The 11404-nt window shown below is 34.7% G+C and overlaps 1 protein-coding gene across 16 annotated transcripts in view; it reads left to right on the plus strand.

Moving 5' to 3' along the window:
• Window positions 1-11404, plus strand: part of WDPCP (WD repeat containing planar cell polarity effector) — a 420975-nt gene that overhangs the window by 357366 nt on the left and 52205 nt on the right. The gene's annotated exons all lie outside the window — the stretch shown is intronic.

The following is an 11404-nucleotide window of genomic DNA, read 5'->3' on the forward strand; positions in this document are numbered from 1 at the left end:
CATACATGAATATGATACGATATACGATGTGATACATGAAATATATATTTCATATCTATCAACTATACATATATACTTACAATATCCTTGAAAAAATGCCTCAAACTACACAGATTAACAGTAAATGAAGGGGCAGGATTTCCAGGTATGGCAGAGTTTAGAGATCAGTAAATCTCCCCAGGAAACAATTATAAAACTGGACCAAAACTACCATTTCAGGGCTCTGGAAATCAAATAATGGCAAACGAACTGAGAAGCACTTATTTACAAAAAACTGCTGAACTTATAGTAATAAAGTGGGTATCTGTGACGTTCTGGGGCTGCTCCCATCCTCCCACCACCCCCCAAGCTAGTTCAGCCTTGTAGTTCTACTCAGGTCAGACAGGTTGTGAAAACCAACAGTTGACTTTATCTGGAGCCTAAGAGTGAAAAAACCCCACCTGGCAGCAGTGTCAATAAAAATAGCAAACTCACTCTCAGTAAAAGAAACAAACTTGATAGGAAAAGGAACAGGGAAAGTCACAGTTCTACGAGCCTGCTTATGTCAAGTGACAGAAGAACAGACTAGCCAGAAATTTTAAAAGGAGAGCCTGGAAATGAGAGAACCAAAGAGGGGCTAATTAAGCACTCTACACACACTCCTATGTAGATGTATGACCTCTCATTGTTTACTCTTTTTTTTTGTTGTGCAAGACCCTAAATCTTCCTCTTATACTTTTTTCCTCCTTCACACCAGTTGCCAAAAGGTGCCTCTCCCTTTTTGCCTTTTATCACCCACCCATCTCCTCGCCCCAGAAGCTATGCATTTTAAAAACTGCCCCTTTGAGTTGCATGTTACTTTTAAGTCCCTTCCATGTAATCCCTGCTCTGATCTACAAGAGCACCAGAAGATGGAGAAATCATGCACTGGGATTTGGGTTTTTTTCCATTCTACTTACAATTATATTGAAGTTTGGACATTCTCTGTCTTCAAGTTATGCCAAAGGTGTAGTTTTCATATAGTTTAGCTTCTCCTTTGAGTTTCAATCCTCCCTTCCTTTACTGTGTTCTGTATTGTTTATAGAGGAAGTACTGGGACATAGAAAGGAAGGCAGCCTCTATTATCTTCAGCCGCCTGAAGCTTTACCTCTTTATTTACTTTTTAAAAAGCAATTTTACCGAGGCATAATTTACATGTACCATAAAATTCACCCATTGTAAGTATACAATTCAGTGATGTTTGGTAAGTTTATAAAGTTGTGCAACGATCACAGTGCAGTTTTAAAACATCTCCGTCACCCAAATAGCTTCCTTGTGCCAAGGTACAGTCAGTTTCCACTCCCACCTCTAGCCTGAGCCAATCACTGGTCTGCTTTCTGTCTCTAGAGAAATCTTATATAAATGAAATCATACGACCTGGACATGTCATATAAATGGAGTCATACAATATGTTGTCTTTTGTGTCAGGCTTCTCTCACTTAGCATTATGTTTTTGAGGTTCATACATATTGTAGCATGTAGTTCATTCCTTTTTAATTGTTGAACAGTATTCCATTGTATAAATATACCACATTTTGTTTATCTACTCACCAGCTGATGAATATTTGAATTATTTCCAGTTTGTGGCTATTATGAATAATGTTACTAATAAATATTTACATATACATCTTCAAGTAGACATTTGTTTTCATTTCCCTTGGTTAGATCTTCTGGAGTAGAATTGGTGGATCATATTGTTGTAAGTTTATATTTATCTTACTAGTTTTAAGAAACTGCCAGATTGTTTTTCCAAAGTGACTGTAACATTTTAAATACCCATCAGCAATGTATGAGGGTTCCAATTTCTCCATGTTCTCACCTATGATTGGTATTGTCAGGTTTTTTTATTATAATCATTTTACTGGGTGTAGAGTTGTATCTCATTATGATTTTAATTGCATTTCCCTAATGACTAATGATGCTGGTCATTTTTATGTGGTTATTAGCCATTAGTATATCTTCTTTGGTGAAATATCTATACAAAACTTTTGTGCATTTTTTAATTGGGTTGTTTTCATATTACTGAGTTATAAAATTTATTTATATATTATATAGTCTGAATATAAGTCCTTTATCAGATACATGCAAATATTTTCTCCCAGTCTGTGGCTTGCCCTTTCATTTTCCTAACAGTGTCATTTGAAGTACAAAAGTTTCAAATTTTGGTGAAGCCCAATTTAGCTTTTTGTTTTTTATCAATTGTGCTTTTTGTGTTGTACATAAGAAATTCTTTTCTAACCTACGAACCCCAAAATTTTCCCTTATGTTTTGTTCTAGAAGTTCTATAGTTTTAGTTCATACTAATTTCCATGTATGATGTGACATAAGGGTCTAAATTCATTATTTTGTACATGAAAATCCAATTTTCCGAGCACCATTTGTGGAGAAGGCTCCTTGCCCCAATGAATTGCCTTTGCAATTTTGTCAAAAACTCAGTTACCCATAAGTGTAAAGATTTCTTTCTGGATTTGCCATTATGTTCCACTGGTAAATATATCTATCCTTTGCAATTTTGTCAAAAACTCAGTTACCCATAAGTGTAAAGATTTCTTTCTGGATTTGCCATTATGTTCCACTGGTAAATATATCTATCCTTACACCAATAATTCCCTAGACTTTGTCATACTGAGGGCACTATTGAACCAGAATTTCACAAAATACATCCAATACCACAAAAATAAACAGGAAAAATATAAACAGTTCCACACAGAGTTACTTTAAAGGAATAGAAAATGAAAATCAATGCACGTCAACTGAGGAAAATTCTCTCCCCCCAAACAACCATGAAGTAGAAGAAAACTGTACAGCAACACTCCAAGCAGAATTAAATAAACTCAAACAAGCAACTGGGTACATGGAAACCCACTCTGGATTAAAAAGACAAGAACTAAGAAGGAAAGGAAGGAAGAGCAGAGGAGAGGAGAGGGTAGGAGGGAAGAGAGGAAGTTCACTGAACTCAAGAAAGAAAAAGAAGAAAAAGATAATGTTATCTGAGAAATGAAAAATAAATTCAAGGCACTCAAGTGAGAATAAACTCAAATTAAAATTTAATAAAAGACACTGAAAATGGCAGAAAACAAGAGAATGAAAAGGAAGTAAAGAAAGAAATTTTTAAAAGTCAGGGAGAAAGTAATGGAGTGGCAGATAAGGCAAAAAAGCATTAGCATTTGTACATTTTGATTCCTTGAAGAAGAAAAATAAAACAATAGAACAGAATTAATATTTAAAACTATAATCCAGGAAAATGTTTCAGAATTAAATTTTTTAAAAACCACTTGAGTCTACACATTGGATGATCCTACCAGATGCCTGAGAAAAATTATCTTAGAACAATCAGTTCTGAGACCTATCCCAACAAAACTCTTAGATTTCAATGATTAATTTTAAAAATCTTCAAGGCCTCCTGGTAAAGAGATCAAGTAACTTATATATGATAAAAACTCTCCAGAAAGTGGGCATAGAGAGAAGCTACCTCAAGATAATAAAGGCCATATATGACAAACCCACAGTAAACATCATTCTCAACAGTGAAAAACTGAAAGCATTTCCTCTAAGATCAAGAACAAGACAAGGATGTCCACTCTCACCACTATTATTCAACATAGTTTTGGAAGTCCTAGCCACGGCAATCAGAGAAGAAAAAGAAATAAAAGGAATACAAATTGGAAGAGAAGAAGTAAAACTGTCACTGTTTGCAGATGACATGATACTATACATAGAAAATCCTAAAGATGTTACCAGAAAACTACTAGAGCTCATCAATGAAATGTGGTAAAGTTGCATTATACAAAATTAATACACAGAAATCTCTTGCATTCCTATACACTAACAACAAAAGATCAGAAAGAGAAATTAAGGAAACAATCCCATTTACCATCACAACAAAAACAATAAAATACCTAGGAATAAACCTACCTAAGGAGGCAAAAGACCTGTACTCAGAAAACTATAATATACTGATGAAAGAAATCAAAGATGACACAAACAAATGGAGAGATATACCATGTTCTTGTATTGAAAGAATCAATATTGTCAAAATGACTATACTACCCAAAGCAATCTGCAGATTCAATGCAATCCCTATCAAATTACCAATGGCATTTTTCACAGAATTAGAACAAAAAATTTTCCAATTTGTATGGAAACACAAAAGATCACAAATAGCGAAAACAATCTTAAGAAAGAAAACAGCTGGAGGAATCAGGCTCCCCAACTTAAGACTATACTGCAAAGCTACAGTCACCAAAACAGTATGGTACTGGCACAAAAACAGAAATATAGACCAATGGAACAGGATAGAAAGCCCAGAGATAAACCCATGCACCTATGGTCACCTAATCTATGACAAAAGAGGCAAGAATATACAATGGAGAAAAGTGGTGCTGGGAAAACTGGACAGCTACATGTAAAGAAATGAAATTAGAACACACCCTAACACCATACACAAAAATAAACTCAAAATGGATTAAAGACCTAAATGTAAGGCCAGACACTGTAAAACTCTTAGAGGAAAGCATAGGCAGAACACTCTTGGACATAAATCGCATTAAGATCTTTTTTGATCCACCTCCTAGAGTAATGAAAATAAAAACAAAAATAAACAAATGGGATCTAATGAAACTTAAAAGCTTTTGCACAGCAAAGGAAACCATAAACAAGACAAAAAGACAACCCTCAGAATGGGAGAAAATATTTGCAAATGAAGCAACCAACAAGGTATTAACCTGAAAAATATACAAACAGCTCATGCAGCTCAATATCAAAAAAACAAATAACCCAATCAAAAAATGGGTGGAAGATCTACATAGACATTTCTCCAAAGAAGACATACAGATGGCCAAAAAGCACATGAAAAGATGCTCAACATCACTAATTATTAGAGAAATACAATTTAAAACTACAGTGAGGTATCACCTCACACCGGTCAAAAATGGCCATCATCAAAAAATGTACGAACAATAAATGCTGGAGAGGGTATGGAGAAAAGCGAACCCTCCTACACTGTTGACGGGCATGTAAATTGGTACACCGCTATGGAGAACAGTAAGGAGGTTTCTTAAAAAACTAAAAATAGAACTACTATATGACCCAGCAATCCCACCCCTGGGCATATACCCAGAGAAAACCATAATTCAAAAAGATACATGCACCCCAATGTTCACTGCAGCACTGTTTACAATAGCCAGGACATGGAAGCAACCTAAATGTCCATCAATAGAGGAAGGGATAAAAAAGTATGTGGTATATATACAGTAGAATATTAATCAGCCATAAAAAAGGATGAAATAATTCCATCTGCATCAACATGGATGGACCTAGAGATTGTCATACTGATTGAAGTAAGTCAGACACAGAAAGACAAATATCGTATGATATCACTTATATGTGGAATCTAAAAAAAAGGTACAAATGAACTTAGTCACAAAACAGAAGTAGAGTCATAGATGTAGAAAACAAACTTATGGTTACCAGGGGATAAGGGGGGGAGGGATAAATTGGGGGACTGGGATTGACATATACACACTACTATATATAAAATAGGTAACTAATAAGAACCTGCTGTACAGCACAGGTAACTACCCAATACTCTGTAGTGCCCTATATGAGAAAAGATTCTAAAAAAAACAAAAAGAGTGGATATATGTAGCTGTATAACATATTCACTTTGCTGTACACCTGAAACTAATACAACACTGTAAATCAACTATACTCCAATAAATTTTTTTTAAAAAAGGGATCAAGTAACTTACAAAAGCAAAAGAATTAAACTAGCATCAACCATTTCAAAAATAAAATACACAGCAAGGCAAAAGTGGAGCTGCAATTTTTAAAAACTCAGTGAAAGAAACTGTAAACCAAGAACTTATATCCATCCAAGTTCTTCTACAAGTATCAAATCTAAAGAGTAACAGTTTACACGAGTCCTTCTTTAGGAATGTACTAGAAGAGGAGCTTTATCCAACCATGAGATGATTGGGAAAACTTCAGCCACAGGACTAATTGTGAATGTTTTAATACATTTAAATGTAGATAGAAAACAAAAACAGGAGTGTGGGGAGATGAGTGTGGAAGATTCATGTACAGATACTGTATGTTGTGATTAAGTAGAAATGATACAACTTAAAAAATGGGAGGAACACTGACAGTAAAAGAGAAAAGCAAAATAAGCCCACTGATTGCTGTATAGGTATAGGTGAGAGTTAAAAGATACCAATAAACACTGATGCATCAGATAATAATAACTAAGAAGAGACTAACTGCATTAGAAAAGATATTAGTACATACAGAGTGAAGTAAATCAGAAAGAGAAAAACAAATATATTAACGCATATATGTGGAATCTAGAAAAATGGTACAGGTGAACCAGTTTGCAAGGCAGAAATAAAGACACAGATGTAGAGAACAAACATATGGACACCAAGGGGGGAAAGCGGGGCGGGGGGGGGATGAATTGGGAGATTGGGATTGACATATATACACTAATATGTATAAAATAGATAACTAATAAGAACCTGCCTATAAAAAAATAAAATTGAATTTTAAAAAAAAGGTATTAGTACAAAGGTAACCACCAACAAAACTACAAACCTTCCTAAATTCCATTTTTAAAAAAGCACATTCAAACCTCAGAAGAAACATAAGCAAATAAAACCAAATTTGCATAATTATAAAATATTCAGACAGACTTGAGACCAAGAATATTAGTCATATCAATGAATATAAATGAACTTACCTCATCCATTAAAACAAAAAGATTTTCAAAAAAAACCAAAAAGATTTTCAATTTGCTCATAAACCAAGATCCGGCTATGTACTATATACATAGCTAAAACAAATTCATCAGAACAGCTAATAGATGGGAAAAGGTATTCCAGGCAAATAAAAATAAGAAACAGTAGAAATCCTGGTTACAGAGAGAAGCACAAAAGCATTAAATATTGACAAGGAAATGTTAACACCCATATTTCACAACAAAGAGGTAACACAAATATGTATGTACCAAGTAACACAGAAACAACCTCTATGAAGGAAAATCTACAAGAAATGCAGGAAACATAGACACTAATAACAGGAGACTTTAACTCATTATTCTTATTACAAAAATTGACTAAGTAGACAAAAAATAAGTAAGAAGAAAGACTACTTAAACAAGATAATCAGTAATGTAGATATTATGGATATTTATCAAATTCTACACTCTGATGATAGAGAATAAATTTTCTTCCCAAGAACCTGTTAAATATTAACCAAAAATGATCATGTTAGGTGCCAAACAGATACCGCTAAGTTCCATAAGGAAGAACTATTACAAACACTCCCTGATCACAATGCAATACAACTAGAAATGTTTAACAAGAAACAAAACGACTTTCCTCCTAGAAATGTTAAAACTTTCTATTAAACAACTCTTGGGTGAAAGAGGAAAGTAAAACATGAAATTTCTAAAAAATAATTATAATGGGATTTAAAGTAATGATCAGAGAAAAAGTGATTACACTAGCCACTTTTATCAGGGAGAATGAAAAAATAAAATGAACTAATTCCAACTCAAAAATCTTAAGAAATAACAAGAAACTAAGCAAAATAGGTCAGAAGGAATAAAAATAAAAGCAGAAATTAATCAGGCAGGGTGGAGGTTGGGAAATTTTCCTAAATGTCTAGAGAGTAAATATTTTAGGCCTCTGGGCCATGTTCTCTGCTGCAATTGCTCTGCTCTGTTGTTGTAGCACAAAAGCAGCTGTCTGCAATACATAAATGAATGGACATGACTGTGGTCCAATAAAACTTTATTTACAAAAACAGTGACTAACCCACAGGCTATAGTTTACTGACCAATAAGGTAGGAGTTTTAAAAAGCTGTAGAACTAATTAAGACATCAAATCTGGGTGTTTTTGAAAAAAATTAAGAAAACAGATCAAGTTGACTTGATCAAGAAAAAGGAGAAAGCATAAATACACAAAATAAGAAATGGCAGAGGGAGGAGGAATTAATCGTTGTAACAATTTTTTTTAAATCATAAGAGACTACTTTGCAGATTTCTAAGCAAATAAATCTGAAAACATAGAAAATATAGATAATTTCCTAGGTAAATGCAGATTGCCAAAAGTGACCACCATTAGATTTAGAAATCTGAAGCCGACCATAAAAGAAATAGACAAAGTGCTTAAAGAACTACCCTACAAAAAAGCAACAAGCCCAGGTGGTTCGATAGGAGAATTCTACCACGCCTTCAGAGATCAGATATTCTCAATGCTCTACAAATTGTCCCAATGCATTAAAAATAAAGAAAAACTCTGTAAAGCACAGAAAAAGAAAACTATAAACCAATATCATTCATAAACATCAATGTTAATAAAATATTAAATAAAATATTAGCACACAAAATCCAACACCTGGATCTATCCTGAGAATACAAGGTTGGTTCAATGTTACCAAATCCATTAATATCATACATCATATTAATAAATCTGAAGTCAATAAAAATCATATGATTATCTCTTTAGATGCTGAAAAAGTCTCTGACAAAATTCAATCCCCATTCCTGATAAAAACACTCAAGAAAATAGCAATTGAGAGATACATTCTTAACAAAAGAATATATATACAATTTAGTCCTAATGCTATCTTACTTAATGGGTAATCACTAAGGGCATTTCCACTAAGATCAGAAACAAGGCAAAAATGCCCAGTATCTCTGCTACTATTCAAAACTGTACCAGAGGTATTAGCCGGTATAATTAGATAAATCAGCTAGAGCAAGGGTTGGCAAACTATGAACTACAGGCCAAATCCAAACCTGCTGCCTGTTTTTGTAAATAAAGTTTTGTTAGAACACAGCCACACCTATTAATTTATTTACTGTCCATGGCTTGATAGTTGAGACTATATGGCCCTCAATACCTAAAATATATACTGTCTGGCCCTTGCAGAAAATATTTGCCAGTTTTTGAACTAGAGGCATAAGAATTAGTAAGGAAATAAAACTCTCTCTATTGGCAATGATATTACAATATAACTGAAAAGCCCTAGGGAATCAATAATAAAATAAAATATTTTAAAAATTCAATAAGGAATGTAAAATTAACATATAGGAATCAATAGCTTTCATATACTGATACGCAAACAGTAACCAGTTAGAGAATGGTAGAGGAAATCCCATTCATGATATCAACAAAGATTAAAAATTTAGGAATAAATTGATCAACAAATATGCAAAACCTATATGAGGGAAACTTTAAAACACTTGGAAAGACATAAAAATAGCCTTGAACAAATGGAAAGACATCCCCTCTTCTTGGATGGGATGACTCAACATTATAAAGATGCCAGTTCTTTCTAAATTAACTTACAAGTTTAATGTAATCCCAGTAAAAATACCAACATACTTTTATGAAGTTAGACAAGTTGATACTAAAGTTCACGTAAAACATAAGCATATAGAAATATCTATAAAACACTAAAAAAAAAATCCATGAGGGGGGAACTAGTCCTACCAGATATTAAAACATATTAACTATAAAGCATTATAACACTGTCATATTTGTAATTTTATTCTCTTATATGATTATTAGATTAATATCTGCTTCTTCATTAACCTATAAACTCTGTGAAGGCTGGAACCACGATAACTGTCTTAGTCATTATAATTTCTACAAACCCTACCACAATGCCTGATGTATAGTTGGCACATAGCAGCCCCAATGCTCTCTCAGAGTTCTCACTCAGGTGTGTGTGGGAAGGAAGAAGAATGATATAGATAAGAAACAAGCAAAAATACGTAAGTAAAAGTCATTCAATTAATGATACGTACTAGGAAAAAGTACAAAGAATTGGTGGTCAGAGAAATACTCACTGAGAAGGTAATATTTGAGTTAAGACCTGAATGACAAGGAGTCATCTATATGAAGATATGGTGAATTGACAGAGCATTCCTGGGAGAGGAAATTGTACATGCAAAGGCCTTAGGGTGGGAACAAATTTGGGAGGTTCGAGTGACAGAGAATCAATATAGCTAAACTATAAAGGCAGCTGGAGGATGATAAATTAGTTAGGGCCTCTGTAGGCCATGCTATGCTGTATGATCTTTGTTCTCATTGCAGTGAGAAGCCACTTGTATGATAGCTGAGTGGATGACAGCCGGAATAATGGCCTCCCAAAGATGTCCACATCCTAATCCCCAGATTTTGTGAATATGTTTTATTACATGGCAAAGGGGAATTGAGGTAGCAGATGGAATTAAGGTTGCTAATTATCTGACTTTAAAATAGGGATATTATCCTGCATTATCCAGATGGGCCTAATGTAATCCTTAAGTGTGGAAGAGGGTCCTTAAATGTGGAAGAGGGAGGCAGAAGAGTCAGTATCAGAGTGATTCGCAGTGAGAAGACTCAACCTGCCACTTTCAGCTTTGAAAATGGAGGAGGAAGACTATAAGCCAAGGAAAGGAAGGAAGTCAAAAAAGCAAGGAAACAGACTCTCCTCCAGAAAGGAATGCACCCTGTTTAAGCCACTAAATTTGTGGTAATTTGTTACAGCAGAAGAGAAAATTAATATAAAGTGTTAGGATGTGGTCTGCATTTTTTTTAAATTTATTTATTTATGGCTGTGTTGGGTCTTCGTTTCTGTGCGAGCGCTTTCTCTAGTTGCGGCAAGTGGGGGCCACTCTTCATCGCGGTGCGCGGGCCTCTCACTATCGCGGCCTCTCTTGTTGCGGAGTACAGGCTCCAGACGCGCAGGTTCAGCAATTGTGGCTCACGGGCCTAGTCACTCCGCGGCATGTGGGATCTTCCCAGACCAGGGCTCGAACCCGTGTCCCCTGCATTGGCAGGCAGATTCTCAACCACTGTGCCACCAAGGAAGCCCCTGCATTTTTAATAGATCATTTTGATTGGGCTGAATTGATAGGGAAAGCTGCCTTGACATCAGGGGAAGTTTTGATGTGAGGTCTGTTTTCACACTTCACCATCTGAATGCTGTGGCTCAGGGTTTAATTTGAACATTAAAACTGCAGTTTGGGAAGTTTAGTTACCCAAAGATACTTAAAATTTTTGTTATAATTTTTCTTTCAATAAAGAAAAGAAAAAAGAAAGAGTCTACAGGAGTTCAGTAATGTCTCAACCTCTAAAAGAGAGAGAGGCAGAAAGAATAGCACAGCAGCATGGCACACAGCCTGGGCCTACTCACCAGTGGTTAAAATTGTGTCTGCTTTTGCTCACTGTTGTATCCACAGCATCGAACCCAGTACCAGTCACAGAGTGAGCTTTTAACAAATATTCTATCCATGAATGAACCATAACATGTTCTCTTAATTTTAAATCTTTCCCATAGACTATTTTCATTCTTCATATACTTACAAATCACTGAACAAAATTTTAATTTCTGGGT

The sequence above is a fragment of the Balaenoptera physalus genome (genome assembly GCF_965194825.1).
Source record: "Balaenoptera physalus genome assembly, chromosome: 15".
In the NCBI taxonomy this organism is placed as follows: domain Eukaryota; kingdom Metazoa; phylum Chordata; class Mammalia; order Artiodactyla; family Balaenopteridae; genus Balaenoptera; species Balaenoptera physalus.